Here is a 14,991-nt window from a genome sequence, read left to right as displayed (position 1 = left end):
GCGTAATATTGTTGTGCAAAGAACCAAGGTTTACTTTGGAAATGAAGATCGTTAACACCTTCAGTTTCATCCCTCGCTAATCGTTGGAGGACTTGTGTAGATACATCTTCCTTTCCCGTTACTATCCTTCTATGTCTGAGATCTTATAACTGTTGAAGGTCTCCGGCCGGTCCCGAAATTTTTTCGGCTACTAAAGGCACCACGTTAGTTAGGATTAAACGCTCTGATTGTTTTACTATTGGACATGGGGTGAGGTCAACGACAACCGATTTATTGCGGTTATCATATGGGTTTGATGTGTTAGCCACAACTAGTTTGTTTGTTGAGAACTCCATTGAACTTTGTTGGGTGACCTCCGAGTAACTATCTAACACCGCTGCAAGCTCGTCTTCATCAAAACCTTCCCAGGGGTCAGCTCGAAAATTTGAGGATGATTAATATGTTTGGAAAGAAAAAACCTATTTTGTTTGGCTATTGGTTGTCTGAAGTAATTGTGAATATCATTGTCGACCAGTTTTGTTTTTTATAATCAAATAAAAGTGAGGTACAACCATCCACTTGCGTGTGGTAATTTATTACCATCCACTTGTTTTAGACATTGACATCTGAGACAAGACTTGACAACACACCCTCTTTTGAAAACTCAAAATGGGTCAGGGGGGTCTGCATGAATAAGCTTCATCATAAATGATTTTTTTTTTTGATTCCCATAACAATGTAGTACACTTATTATAATTTACGAGGTCTTCTTCTAGATTTGAGAAGAAAAAAAACAATTAGGGCTGCATAAGTCACTAGAAAAAGGAAGGATCCCTCTTTTGAATGCCGATTGGACGACCGGTTGGTCGATCCGGTTTTCAGGTAAAATTGTAGACCCAATCATAAATAGTTCCAATGTCCAGTTCGGTCGGTTTCGGTTTTTTTAGCCGGTTTTAAATTTCTTCCTAAATCCTTAGGGAAAAGGAAAAAATACAGAAACAAATTTAGTTCAACAAATAAAGAAGAAATTACATACAAAATTTTGCTAATTTCAAACTTACATTTAATTGCATACATGTTCGTTAAAAAGTATAAACATATTAATCAAAATTAAGAGACATAATATAAACCTAAATTTTATTGCAGAAGTAGATAATCTTCATTGTTAGCAACATTAATATCAATATTGATCAATCAAACAACAAAAATAATCTTTACAAAAGAACCCCCAGCTAAACAAATAGATAACTGCCAAAATAATAATAATTAAGATTGGATAATAAAATCCTCTTGTACAGATAAGTGCTTTCTAGTGTCTAGTTTCTCAAAAAAAAAATCCATCAATTCTTTTTCTTTCGTTATTATTGATGTACACTACTAACTAAAAGTAATAAGACAAATAATGAACCAATTATTTGCAGAGGTGATAAGACAATTTATTGATGTACCATACTAACTGACGTTTGATATCATCTTTATGCATCAATTATAGAGTCGAACCCCATTGTTGTTGATATTAGAGCATTTCCTATGGAATGAACAAATATGTGATTTGTTCATTTTGCTCCCACTATGGACTCAACAAACATGAAAAATGGATGTTCAAACCAACAAATTTCACTACTCGAAATAAGGGATTTTGCAACATCTGATTTTGTAACGGATATTTTTTAAGTAACCTCATATCGACGTTGGTAACTTTGTAACGTTGGATAATCGTTGCAACAATTGATATCTATTACAGAATTTCGGGAGGGTTGTGGGTAATTACCTTCTTATCCTCAACTTAAATTTCCAAGTTACATTGTTACCCTCCATTACTACTATCAGCTCCCAATTTCATCTCATACTCAAGGGCTACCCAGCCTCCAAACGATTCTGCTTTTTTCTCCAACATTTTTTTTCCCATTATAACTCTTCATTTTAATTACCGAAAATCAAAAAACAAAATTAAAATCAATGAAATTAGTTTTTCGTTTTTTTAATTGTGCGAAAATTAAAAGAGAAAAAAATATGTCGAGAACAACTGAGAGCCTGAGACATTTCTCCACCCATTTTCCTTTTCCTCTTCGTCCATTTTACTCCATCGATTTGAGATTCGGAAACATCGAGATGTAGCTGCAGAGAACTTCATTAACAACATGAATCAACCAATTTTTCTGTAAATCATCGATGTAACCCTGAATTTAAGTTGAAGCGATCTCTCATAGAAGTTTTGACACTGATTCACAATCTTGGAAATGCAAATCTGGGTTATCATCATCTAAGGTATTTCATTTATTGGTTTTTCTCTGAATCATTGTTTTTCAACATTTGGGGGTTTAATAATTTTACAAATTGGAGGTTAGAGACTGTGGGTTTTGAATTTGAATGATGCAGTTTCTGATGGTGTTTATGAACATGTATATCTTTTATATTTATATGTGATTGTAGATTTTAGGTTTATGGTTTTTGTGTTTGTTGAGTGTGATTAAGAAGATTTGTATATGTAATTGTGGATGTTGCAGTACATTGTATTATGTTTTAAGAATATCTCAGTGTACTTTGTAGGTTTAGTTGATAATTAGACTTAGTCATACATAATATTTTACTTGTTTGTAGGATGTCACAATTTGTTTATAGTATATCTCCATTTGTTTGTAAATGGGTGAATTAATCAATTGTGTATTGAAGCAGTAGCTCTAATAAGAATCCCAACCAGTTTCAACAATTTAGATGAAAACCAAAGAGAAGCTATTGTTCATAATTTGTTCCCTTTGCCTAGTCATATTCTAGTTCTTTATGAATTCATTGCCAAAATAGTTTCTTGGGTCAGTGGTCAGAATACATTGTAGATTAGAATTAGATGTGTATATGCCTCCACCAGCACCAAGTAGTTTTGTGGGTCAGTGGAATCATGTAGGTTTCACATGACTCAATCTTGAGTCAAGTTATTACGGCTTTGACAGATGATCTACAACTTGTTATACCTTTTGTTGATAAACTTGTACTCAGTCATAGTGTTTGGGTATATTGTTACCATTTCTGAATCAAGATTGTAGTATGTTTTGAGAAGCAGTTTTTGCACTTTAGATGAAAAGCAGAGAGAATTAGGATTCGTAATATGTTCCCTTACCTTGTACTAGGATTCTAGTTCTTTAGAGAAATTAGATAATGTGCCAGTAAATTCATAGATCATATAATACATTTCAACATACCACAGTTTAACATACCATTGTTCCTTTCATTAGAAATCACAAAGACATCTCCAGCATACCAAATGTAACCCACTATATTTAAATCAACACAAAAAGAAACCTAAATTGCAATTTCATTAACCAGATTTAAAAATAACATCACTATTATTGATCAGACCCCTAATTACCAAGTAGTTCCGTTACAATCAAACCCATTCACAAGATCAACATCAAAACATGACCCAAAAACCTAGTATGTAATTCCCTCAAACATCTGAGAGATTAACTATTCATACCATGAAAAACTAGACAGTTCGACCCCCCTGCACACACCTTAATTACACACATACTAAAACCGTTACCCCCCCTGCAAACACGTTAACACCTTAAAACTGTTAGCAGTTACCATCTGCATAAAAATACCAAAACAATCCCATATGTTCCAAAAAAAAAAAGAAAAACATCCAAGATAGCAAAATAACCACAAGAAAACCAATACCTATTCTGTCAGCAGCTTCAGCACTATGAGCAAAATCACCAATATGAGCAAAATGATCAGCAAACACCTACAAGATTTCTTTGTGTAGTTGCAGGAAATCCTACACTACACCCCTCATATGATTTCATTATTACTCAACTCATTTTTAGGTTTACACTCTTAATTTTATTGATCAATCTTTGAATGTTCTTACAAGAAAAGATAAGGAATTAAGAATGACCTCTGTTCTAGACTTTCTCTCTCCTATTTACTTGTTTCTTACTCAAAAAACATCTCTCCCATTCTTTACAACTTGAACGACTATTTATAGGGAAATACATAGTGGATGACAGCTAATCTGTCCTTTATTTTCGGGTATGGTTTGCGACATTATCGCAACCTTACAAATGTTAATTTCGCAAGCTTTCTAATTTTCGCAGAACTATCACATCTTTCTCGTGATTCTAGCTGACGTCGTTTATCGTATCATTTCTGAAATTGTTATGCGACGCTGTTGTGTTGTTTAGTTAATAATTTCGCTGAGACATTATCGTTGAGATTCTGATCCTACATCTTGCCTCTTCTCATATCTTCTCTGCAAATTAGATAATTATGTGAGAAATGCCGTAGCTGTTTATATCTTCATATTCTGCATTTATCACACGTATTCTTTCTTCCATCCGTTTCTTGACACGTCTTCTGTAACCGCTGCTTTTCAACCGCTCACGTCTTTTCGTCTTAATGATGTTTATTTCTTCGGGTAAAAAAAAATCTCCTTTATATACTCTTCTTTCCACTTTCTTTTTACTTTCTCTTCTCTTTTTATTCTCCCATCTCTGTAACTCTCTTATTCTTCTGCAAATTCTGCTAATGTAATTTTTCCCTCTTCAATCTTCTTACTTTTTATTCATTCCCATACTCTATATTCAAATTTGGATCCAAGTGGTCATAGACATGAGAAGAATTTAAAAGATGTCCAAAAAGATCTTGCTGATAAAGGTTTCACACTCTCTACCATTCCTGGTGAAAATGCCAAATCAATTCTTTCTGTCAAACTTTTCTATGATCAGTACTGTGATGATCAATCAATCATAATTTCGCTAGGTCAGATTCTCGCAGGTCCCCCTATTCCTCTTTATGACCCAGATCTTCCTTTATTCTCTGAAATTCTCGCTCACCCAGGATTTTCGCGAGCTATCTTCCAACTGAGTGGGGACTGCATTCGTTTGATGCTAGAGTTCGCTAACCGTGGTGCTGGTAAAGGATATCTGTACTCCAAAGAACTTAGGGATCCTAAATTCGCATACCTAGAGATAATTGCTGAGAAATACACAGTAGCGAGTTTCTTTGAGAACTATGAACTTATCTCCATGAAGAAAGAGAATACTCGCTGGGGTATTCGCTTAAAAAGGAAAGATAACATTGATGAAGCTAAAATTCTCATGCAAGATATTGACTGGCACTATGGTAAAAACACAACTCCTCGCCAATCCAAAGATGATAAATGGTGTGTTTTTCCTTTAATGCTAAAAGGACCTTACATTGCTGGGTCAAATGTTCTTCCTGTGAATCTCGCTGCTTATCAACCTTGGGTTAAAAGGTCTGGATGCTGATTATCTCCGTTAGCAATATTGTTTCCTCCTTGATCACCCATTATCTCTAATCTATGTTTTTCTTAATTTCCTTGCTTGATCTTTTAGGAAGATTTTTGCATATTTTGGAAATTCTCTGTTTAGTTCCCTTTTGTAGAGAAGATGCCATAAATAGTCATTTAAGGCATTTGGTGGAACGTCTCGTCCCTTAGCTATTCACGCATATTCAAAGGCATGCACAACAAGTCATAAAACCATCATAACTCCTCCTTAACTACTTCACTCCAACATTGCTAATGTGAGTGTACCAAATTAGTGGGGTTGTCCAAAATCATATAAGAGAAAACCGGTTTTGCCTTGGGGATGGTACGCCCCCCACTGATTTGGTACACCCCCATTAGCCTAATTGTAGGCTCTTCCGGTTCTCAATATCTAATAACTTCCGTTAAGGGGTTGATAGACAGTTCAACCAAACACTAATTATCATATTTGATTTTTGGTAGATACTGAAAGAGCCAGCACCTGTTGAGAGGCATTATGTGGCGCTAGTGTACTGCATTTATAATGGCAGTGTTCACACCTGAAATGGCTTAATGTTCATGAGATAATTTGTTCGGTGTACAAAAAATGGTCAAACATAATAGGTCAACAAATGTCAAACAAATTAGGTCAAACCTGAGAAGTCAAGCAAAATAAAATCAGCACACTTTTGTATATTTATTTAATTTTATATAGTTAAAATATGGGCCATATCTTCACTTGAACTGCATCATGGCTTGGTTCAGGCATCATGCCATATCTCAATATCCTGGTCCCTGAGTCCTAGCCAACAACTAATTAATCAACTAATGTCAAACAAATTAGGTCAAATAAAATAGGTCAAGCAAAATAAAATCAGCACTGTGCCACATAATGTCTAAATTTTAAAGAAAAATAAAAAGTTCTAGGGGGTTTCGAACCACCGACCTGAAACTTACTTAAACTAAAGTGAACCACTGTGCCCCACTACTATTTTTGACATTAGCTGGACTTGTATTAAATTTATACAATTATTAGCACACTTGTATATAGATGGTCCATATCTTGAACTGCAGCATGGTTTGGCTTAGGCATCATGCTGTATCTCAATACCCTAGTAACTGAGATCTGATCAACAACTAATTAATCAACTACTGTCAAACAAATCAGGTCAAACATAGGTCAAGCAAAATAAAATCAGCACACTTGTGTGTAGATGGCACATATCTTGAACTGTAGCATGGTTTGGCTCAAGCATCATGTCATATCTCAATACCCTGGTCCCTGACCGACAACTCAAATGAGCCACAAAAATCTACCAACACTATGTCCGGAACAGCGCCTGAGACATAACTCATTATCAGTTCATCTAATTCCATTGATTTGAGCTGCAGAAAACTTCAGCAACAACAATGAATGGATCAATCAATTCTTCTGTGAAACTTCGATGTAACCCAAGATTTAAGTTTAATCGATCTTTCATAGAAGTATTGACACTGATTCATATTCCAAGGTATTTCTCATTAATTCATTTGGGGGTTTCTTGGAGATTCATCTGCAGAAAACTTCATCAACAGTAATGAATCAATCGATTCTTCTATGAAACATCGATTCAAGCCTAGATTTTAGTTTAATCGATATCTCATAGAAGTATTGATAGTGATTCATAATTTTGGAAATTCAAATCTTGGTCATCTTCATCTAAGGTATTTCTCATTCATTCATTTGGGGGTTTAATGATTTTACAAATTGGAGGTTACACACTCTTGATTTTGAATGGTACAATTTCTGATGGTGATTATGAAGTATGAACATCTCTATGTTTCAGATTTTAGGTTTATTTTTATGTTGTTGTGAATTGTATCATGTTTTGAGAGTCTTTTGGTGATTATGAACATCTCAATTGCATGCTTTATGCCTCCACCAAGTGGTTTTATATGTCAGTTGACAGATGATCTTAGACTCAGACATAGTATATTTGGTTGTAGGATGTCAACATTGGTGAATAAAGCTTGTATTTTGTTTTAAGAATCGGCATCTCAGGAATCTTTGTGATTTGTATTCATTGTCAGATTGTAGAATTAGGTGTGTGGGTTGTATATGGTAAGTAGGGTTTCTGTCAATTATGTGCAAGTCGAATATGACGTAACCAGCACAAGAAATTTTTTATTAGTCATGTATTGACAAAATATATAAAGATCAAACATATATAGATGTTCGTAGTTTTACCATTCGTCATATTGTAGATTAAGACTAGGTGTGTATATGCCTCTCCATCAAGTGAATTAGACTGGATAAAGAATCTTTTTTTGAATTTCAAACATGCTGCAATTTCAAAGATGCAGGGAAACTATTAAGAAACACTAAAGTGAATTGTTTTCAGTATACATTTGTTTTCATTACAGTTCAGTCTTGTACATGTTCCAGTTCTTTGCATTGTAGTTTTAGATTCTAGATTACAAACTGCATCTCCAACATTATCGTCACGCAATCATCGGACAATATATATAAACTGACTTCATCATATTGCATTTCATAAAGTTACAACCTTTATGTTTATTCAGTGTTGAGCAACATTTGACAGCAACACTATCGTGTTCATAATATCCAGTTACACACAAAAAATCCAAGTACCAAAAACAAAATGGAAAAATCAAAATAAACACAACTTTCCCCTGTATCATCTCCTGCATTTTCAGACTCCATTTCCATGACCAAAAAAGAAATCATGATTCAGTGACTTACCATTTTCTTTTCGATAAGGCTTACTCGGTAAACCCGATCAGTCGGAATCAGACTCTTCCTCCTCATCAGACTCTTCCTGTTGTACATATTCCGGGTCATCAGACCCCTCTTCCTCTTCCTCTTCATCTTCATCTGACTCTGATTCAGAATCGGTCTTTCGGGCCATATCTGCAGCATGGCTTGGTTCAGGCATCATGCCATATCTTCACTTGAACTGCAGCATGGCTTGGTTCAGGCATCATGCCATATCTCAATATCCTGGTCCCTGAGTCCTAGCCAACAACTAATTAATCAACTAATGTCAAACAAATTAGGTCAAATAAAATAGGTCAAGCAAAATAAAATCAGCACTGTGCCACATAATGTCTAAATTTTAAAGAAAAATAAAAAGTTCTAGGGGGTTTCGAACCACCGACCTGAAACTTACTTAAACTAAAGTGAACCACTGTGCCCCACTACTATTTTTGACATTAGCTGGACTTGTATTAAATTTATACAATTATTAGCACACTTGTATATAGATGGTCCATATCTTGAACTGCAGCATGGTTTGGCTTAGGAATCATGCCGTATCTCAATACCCTAGTAACTGAGATCTGATCAACAACTAATTAATCAACTACTGTCAAACAAATCAGGTCAAACATAGGTCAGGCAAAATAAAATAAGCACACTTGTGTGTAGATGGCCCATATCTTGAACTGTAGCATGGTTTGGCTCAAGCATCATGTCATATCTCAATACCCTGGTCCCTGACAGACAACTCAAATGAGCCACAAAAATCTACCAACACTATGTCCGGAACAGCGCCTGAGACATAACTCATTATCAGTTCATCTAATTCCATTTATTTGAGCTGCAGAAAACTTTAGCAACAACAATGAATAGATCAATCAATTCTTCTGTGAAACTTCGATGTAACCCAAGATTTAAGTTTAATCGATCTTTCATAGAAGTATTGACACTGATTCATAATCCAAGGTATTTCTCATTCATTCATTTGGGGGTTTCTTGGAGATTCAGCTGCAGAAAACTTCATCAACAGCAATGAATCAATCGATTCTTCTATGAAACATCGATTCAAGCCTAGATTTTAGTTTAATCGATACCTCATAGAAGTATTGATAGTGATTCATAATTCTGGAAATTCAAATCTTGGTAATCTTCATCTAAGGTATTTCTCATTCATTCATTTGGGGGTTTAATGATTTTACAAATTGGAGGTTACACACTCTTGATTTTGAATGGTACAATTTCTGATGGTGATTATGAAGTATGAACATCTCTATGTTTCAGATTTTAGGTTTATTTTTATGTTGTTGTGAATTGTATCATGTTTTGAGAGTCTTTTGGTGATTATGAACATCTCAATTGCATGCTTTATGCCTCCACCAAGTGGTTTTATATGTCAGTTGACAGATGATCTTAGACTCAGACATAGTATATTTTGTTGTAGGATGTCAACATTGGTGAATAAAGCTTGTATTCTGTTTTAAGAATCAGCATCTCAGGAATCTTTGTGATTTGTATTCATTGTCATATTGTAGAATTAGGTGTGTGGGTTGTATATGGTAAGTAGGGTTTCTGTCAATTATGTGCAAGTAGAATATGACGCAACCAGCACAAGAAATTTTTTGTTAGTCATGTATTGACAAAAGATATAAAGATCAAACATATATAGATGTTCGTAGTTTTACCATTCGTCATATTGTAGATTAAGACTAGGTGTGTATATGCCTCTCCATCAAGTGAATTAGACTGGATAAAGAATCTTTTTTTGAATTTCAAACATGCTGCAATTTCAAAGATGCAGGGAAACTATTAAGAAACACTAAAGTGAATTGTTTTCAGTATACATTTGTTTTCATTACAGTTCAGTCTTGTACATGTTCCAGTTCTTTGCATTGTAGTTTTAGATTCTAGATTACAAACTGCATCTCCAACATTATCGTCACGCAATCATCGGACAATATATATAAACTGACTTCATCATATTGCATTTCATAAAGTTACAACCTTTATGTTTATTCAGTGTTGAGCAACATTTGACAGCAACACTATCGTGTTCATAATATCCAGTTACACACAAAAAATCCAAGTACCAAAAACAAAATGGAAAAATCAAAATAAACACAACTTTCCCCTGTATCATCTCCTGCATTTTCAGACTCCATTTCCATGACCAAAAAAGAAATCATGATTCAGTGACTTACCATTTTCTTTTCGATAAGGCTTACTCGGTAAACCCGATCAGTCGGAATCAGACTCTTCCTCCTCATCAGACTCTTCCTGTTGTACATATTCCGGGTCATCAGACCCCTCTTCCTCTTCCTCTTCATCTTCATCTGACTCTGATTCAGAATCGGTCTTTCGGGCCATATCTGCAGCATGGCTTGGTTCAGGCATCATGCCATATCTTCACTTGAACTGCAGCATGGCTTGGTTCAGGCATCATGCCATATCTCAATATCCTGGTCCCTGAGTCCTAGCCAACAACTAATTAATCAACTAATGTCAAACAAATTAGGTCAAATAAAATAGGTCAAGCAAAATAAAATCAGCACTGTGCCACATAATGTCTAAATTTTAAAGAAAAATAAAAAGTTCTAGGGGGTTTCGAACCACCGACCTGAAACTTACTTAAACTAAAGTGAACCACTGTGCCCCACTACTATTTTTGACATTAGCTGGACTTGTATTAAATTTATACAATTATTAGCACACTTGTATATAGATGGTCCATATCTTGAACTGCAGCATGGTTTGGCTTAGGAATCATGCCGTATCTCAATACCCTAGTAACTGAGATCTGATCAACAACTAATTAATCAACTACTGTCAAACAAATCAGGTCAAACATAGGTCAGGCAAAATAAAATAAGCACACTTGTGTGTAGATGGCCCATATCTTGAACTGTAGCATGGTTTGGCTCAAGCATCATGTCATATCTCAATACCCTGGTCCCTGACAGACAACTCAAATGAGCCACAAAAATCTACCAACACTATGTCCGGAACAGCGCCTGAGACATAACTCATTATCAGTTCATCTAATTCCATTTATTTGAGCTGCAGAAAACTTCAGCAACAACAATGAATAGATCAATCAATTCTTCTGTGAAACTTCGATGTAACCCAAGATTTAAGTTTAATCGATCTTTCATAGAAGTATTGACACTGATTCATAATCCAAGGTATTTCTCATTCATTCATTTGGGGGTTTCTTGGAGATTCAGCTGCAGAAAACTTCATCAACAGCAATGAATCAATCGATTCTTCTATGAAACATCGATTCAAGCCTAGATTTTAGTTTAATCGATACCTCATAGAAGTATTGATAGTGATTCATAATTCTGGAAATTCAAATCTTGGTAATCTTCATCTAAGGTATTTCTCATTCATTCATTTGGGGGTTTAATGATTTTACAAATTGGAGGTTACACACTCTTGATTTTGAATGGTACAATTTCTGATGGTGATTATGAAGTATGAACATCTCTATGTTTCAGATTTTAGGTTTATTTTTATGTTGTTGTGAATTGTATCATGTTTTGAGAGTCTTTTGGTGATTATGAACATCTCAATTGCATGCTTTATGCCTCCACCAAGTGGTTTTATATGTCAGTTGACAGATGATCTTAGACTCAGACATAGTATATTTTGTTGTAGGATGTCAACATTGGTGAATAAAGCTTGTATTCTGTTTTAAGAATCAGCATCTCAGGAATCTTTGTGATTTGTATTCATTGTCATATTGTAGAATTAGGTGTGTGGGTTGTATATGGTAAGTAGGGTTTCTGTCAATTATGTGCAAGTAGAATATGACGCAACCAGCACAAGAAATTTTTTGTTAGTCATGTATTGACAAAAGATATAAAGATCAAACATATATAGATGTTCGTAGTTTTACCATTCGTCATATTGTAGATTAAGACTAGGTGTGTATATGCCTCTCCATCAAGTGAATTAGACTGGATAAAGAATCTTTTTTTGAATTTCAAACATGCTGCAATTTCAAAGATGCAGGGAAACTATTAAGAAACACTAAAGTGAATTGTTTTCAGTATACATTTGTTTTCATTACAGTTCAGTCTTGTACATGTTCCAGTTCTTTGCATTGTAGTTTTAGATTCTAGATTACAAACTGCATCTCCAACATTATCGTCACGCAATCATCGGACAATATATATAAACTGACTTCATCATATTGCATTTCATAAAGTTACAACCTTTATGTTTATTCAGTGTTGAGCAACATTTGACAGCAACACTATCGTGTTCATAATATCCAGTTACACACAAAAAATCCAAGTACCAAAAACAAAATGGAAAAAGCAAAATAAACACAACTTTCCCCTGTATCATCTCCTGCATTTTCAGACTCCATTTCCATGACCAAAAAAGAAATCATGATTCAGTGACTTACCATTTTCTTTTCGATAAGGCTTACTCGTTAAACCCGATCAGTCGGAATCAGACTCTTCCTCCTCATCAGACTCTTCCTGTTGTACATATTCCGGGTCATCAGACCCCTCTTCCTCTTCCTCTTCATCTTCATCTGACTCTGATTCAGAATCGGTCTTTCGGGCCATATCTGCAGCATGGCTTGGTTCAGGCATCATGCCATATCTTCACTTGAACTGCAGCATGGCTTGGTTCAGGCATCATGCCATATCTCAATATCCTGGTCCCTGAGTCCTAGCCAACAACTAATTAATCAACTAATGTCAAACAAATTAGGTCAAATAAAATAGGTCAAGCAAAATAAACTCAGCACTGTGCCACATAATGTCTAAATTTTAAAGAAAAATAAAAAGTTCTAGGGGGTTTCGAACCACCGACCTGAAACTTACTTAAACTAAAGTGAACCACTGTGCCCCACTACTATTTTTGACATTAGCTGGACTTGTATTAAATTTATACAATTATTAGCACACTTGTATATAGATGGTCCATATCTTGAACTGCAGCATGGTTTGGCTTAGGAATCATGCCGTATCTCAATACCCTAGTAACTGAGATCTGATCAACAACTAATTAATCAACTACTGTCAAACAAATCAGGTCAAACATAGGTCAGGCAAAATAAAATAAGCACACTTGTGTGTAGATGGCCCATATCTTGAACTGTAGCATGGTTTGGCTCAAGCATCATGTCATATCTCAATACCCTGGTCCCTGACAGACAACTCAAATGAGCCACAAAAATCTACCAACACTATGTCCGGAACAGCGCCTGAGACATAACTCATTATCAGTTCATCTAATTCCATTTATTTGAGCTGCAGAAAACTTCAGCAACAACAATGAATAGATCAATCAATTCTTCTGTGAAACTTCGATGTAACCCAAGATTTAAGTTTAATCGATCTTTCATAGAAGTATTGACACTGATTCATAATCCAAGGTATTTCTCATTCATTCATTTGGGGGTTTCTTGGAGATTCAGCTGCAGAAAACTTCATCAACAGCAATGAATCAATCGATTCTTCTATGAAACATCGATTCAAGCCTAGATTTTAGTTTAATCGATACCTCATAGAAGTATTGATAGTGATTCATAATTCTGGAAATTCAAATCTTGGTAATCTTCATCTAAGGTATTTCTCATTCATTCATTTGGGGGTTTAATGATTTTACAAATTGGAGGTTACACACTCTTGATTTTGAATGGTACAATTTCTGATGGTGATTATGAAGTATGAACATCTCTATGTTTCAGATTTTAGGTTTATTTTTATGTTGTTGTGAATTGTATCATGTTTTGAGAGTCTTTTGGTGATTATGAACATCTCAATTGCATGCTTTATGCCTCCACCAAGTGGTTTTATATGTCAGTTGACAGATGATCTTAGACTCAGACATAGTATATTTTGTTGTAGGATGTCAACATTGGTGAATAAAGCTTGTATTCTGTTTTAAGAATCAGCATCTCAGGAATCTTTGTGATTTGTATTCATTGTCATATTGTAGAATTAGGTGTGTGGGTTGTATATGGTAAGTAGGGTTTCTGTCAATTATGTGCAAGTCGAATATGACGCAACCAACACAAGAAATTTTTTGCTAGTCATGTATTGACAAAAGATATAAAGATCAAACATATATAGATGTTCGTAGTTTTACCATTCGTCATATTGTAGATTAAGACTAGGTGTGTATATGCCTCTCCATCAAGTGAATTAGACTGGATAAAGAATCTTTTTTTGAATTTCAAACATGCTGCAATTTCAAAGATGCAGGGAAACTATTAAGAAACACTAAAGTGAATTGTTTTCAGTATACATTTGTTTTCATTACAGTTCAGTCTTGTACATGTTCCAGTTCTTTGCATTGTAGTTTTAGATTCTAGATTACAAACTGCATCTCCAACATTATCGTCACGCAATCATCGGACAATATATATAAACTGACTTCATCATATTGCATTTCATAAAGTTACAACCTTTATGTTTATTCAGTGTTGAGCAACATTTGACAGCAACACTATCGTGTTCATAATATCCAGTTACACACAAAAAATCCAAGTACCAAAAACAAAATGGAAAAAGCAAAATAAACACAACTTTCCCCTGTATCATCTCCTGCATTTTCAGACTCCATTTCCATGACCAAAAAAGAAATCATGATTCAGTGACTTACCATTTTCTTTTCGATAAGGCTTACTCGTTAAACCCGATCAGTCGGAATCAGACTCTTCCTCCTCATCAGACTCTTCCTGTTGTACATATTCCGGGTCATCAGACCCCTCTTCCTCTTCCTCTTCATCTTCATCTGACTCTGATTCAGAATCGGTCTTTCGGGCCATATCTGCAGCATGGCTTGGTTCAGGCATCATGCCATATCTTCACTTGAACTGCAGCATGGCTTGGTTCAGGCATCATGCCATATCTCAATATCCTGGTCCCTGAGTCCTAGCCAACAACTAATTAATCAACTAATGTCAAACAAATTAGGTCAAATAAAATAGGTCAAGCAAAATAAACTCAGCACTGTGCCACATAAT

Source organism: Papaver somniferum, chromosome 3 (genome assembly GCF_003573695.1).
Source record: "Papaver somniferum cultivar HN1 chromosome 3, ASM357369v1, whole genome shotgun sequence".
Classification (NCBI taxonomy): Eukaryota; Viridiplantae; Streptophyta; class Magnoliopsida; order Ranunculales; family Papaveraceae; genus Papaver; species Papaver somniferum.
The sequence above is the reverse complement of the archived record's forward strand: the minus strand, read 5'-3'. Positions refer to the sequence as shown.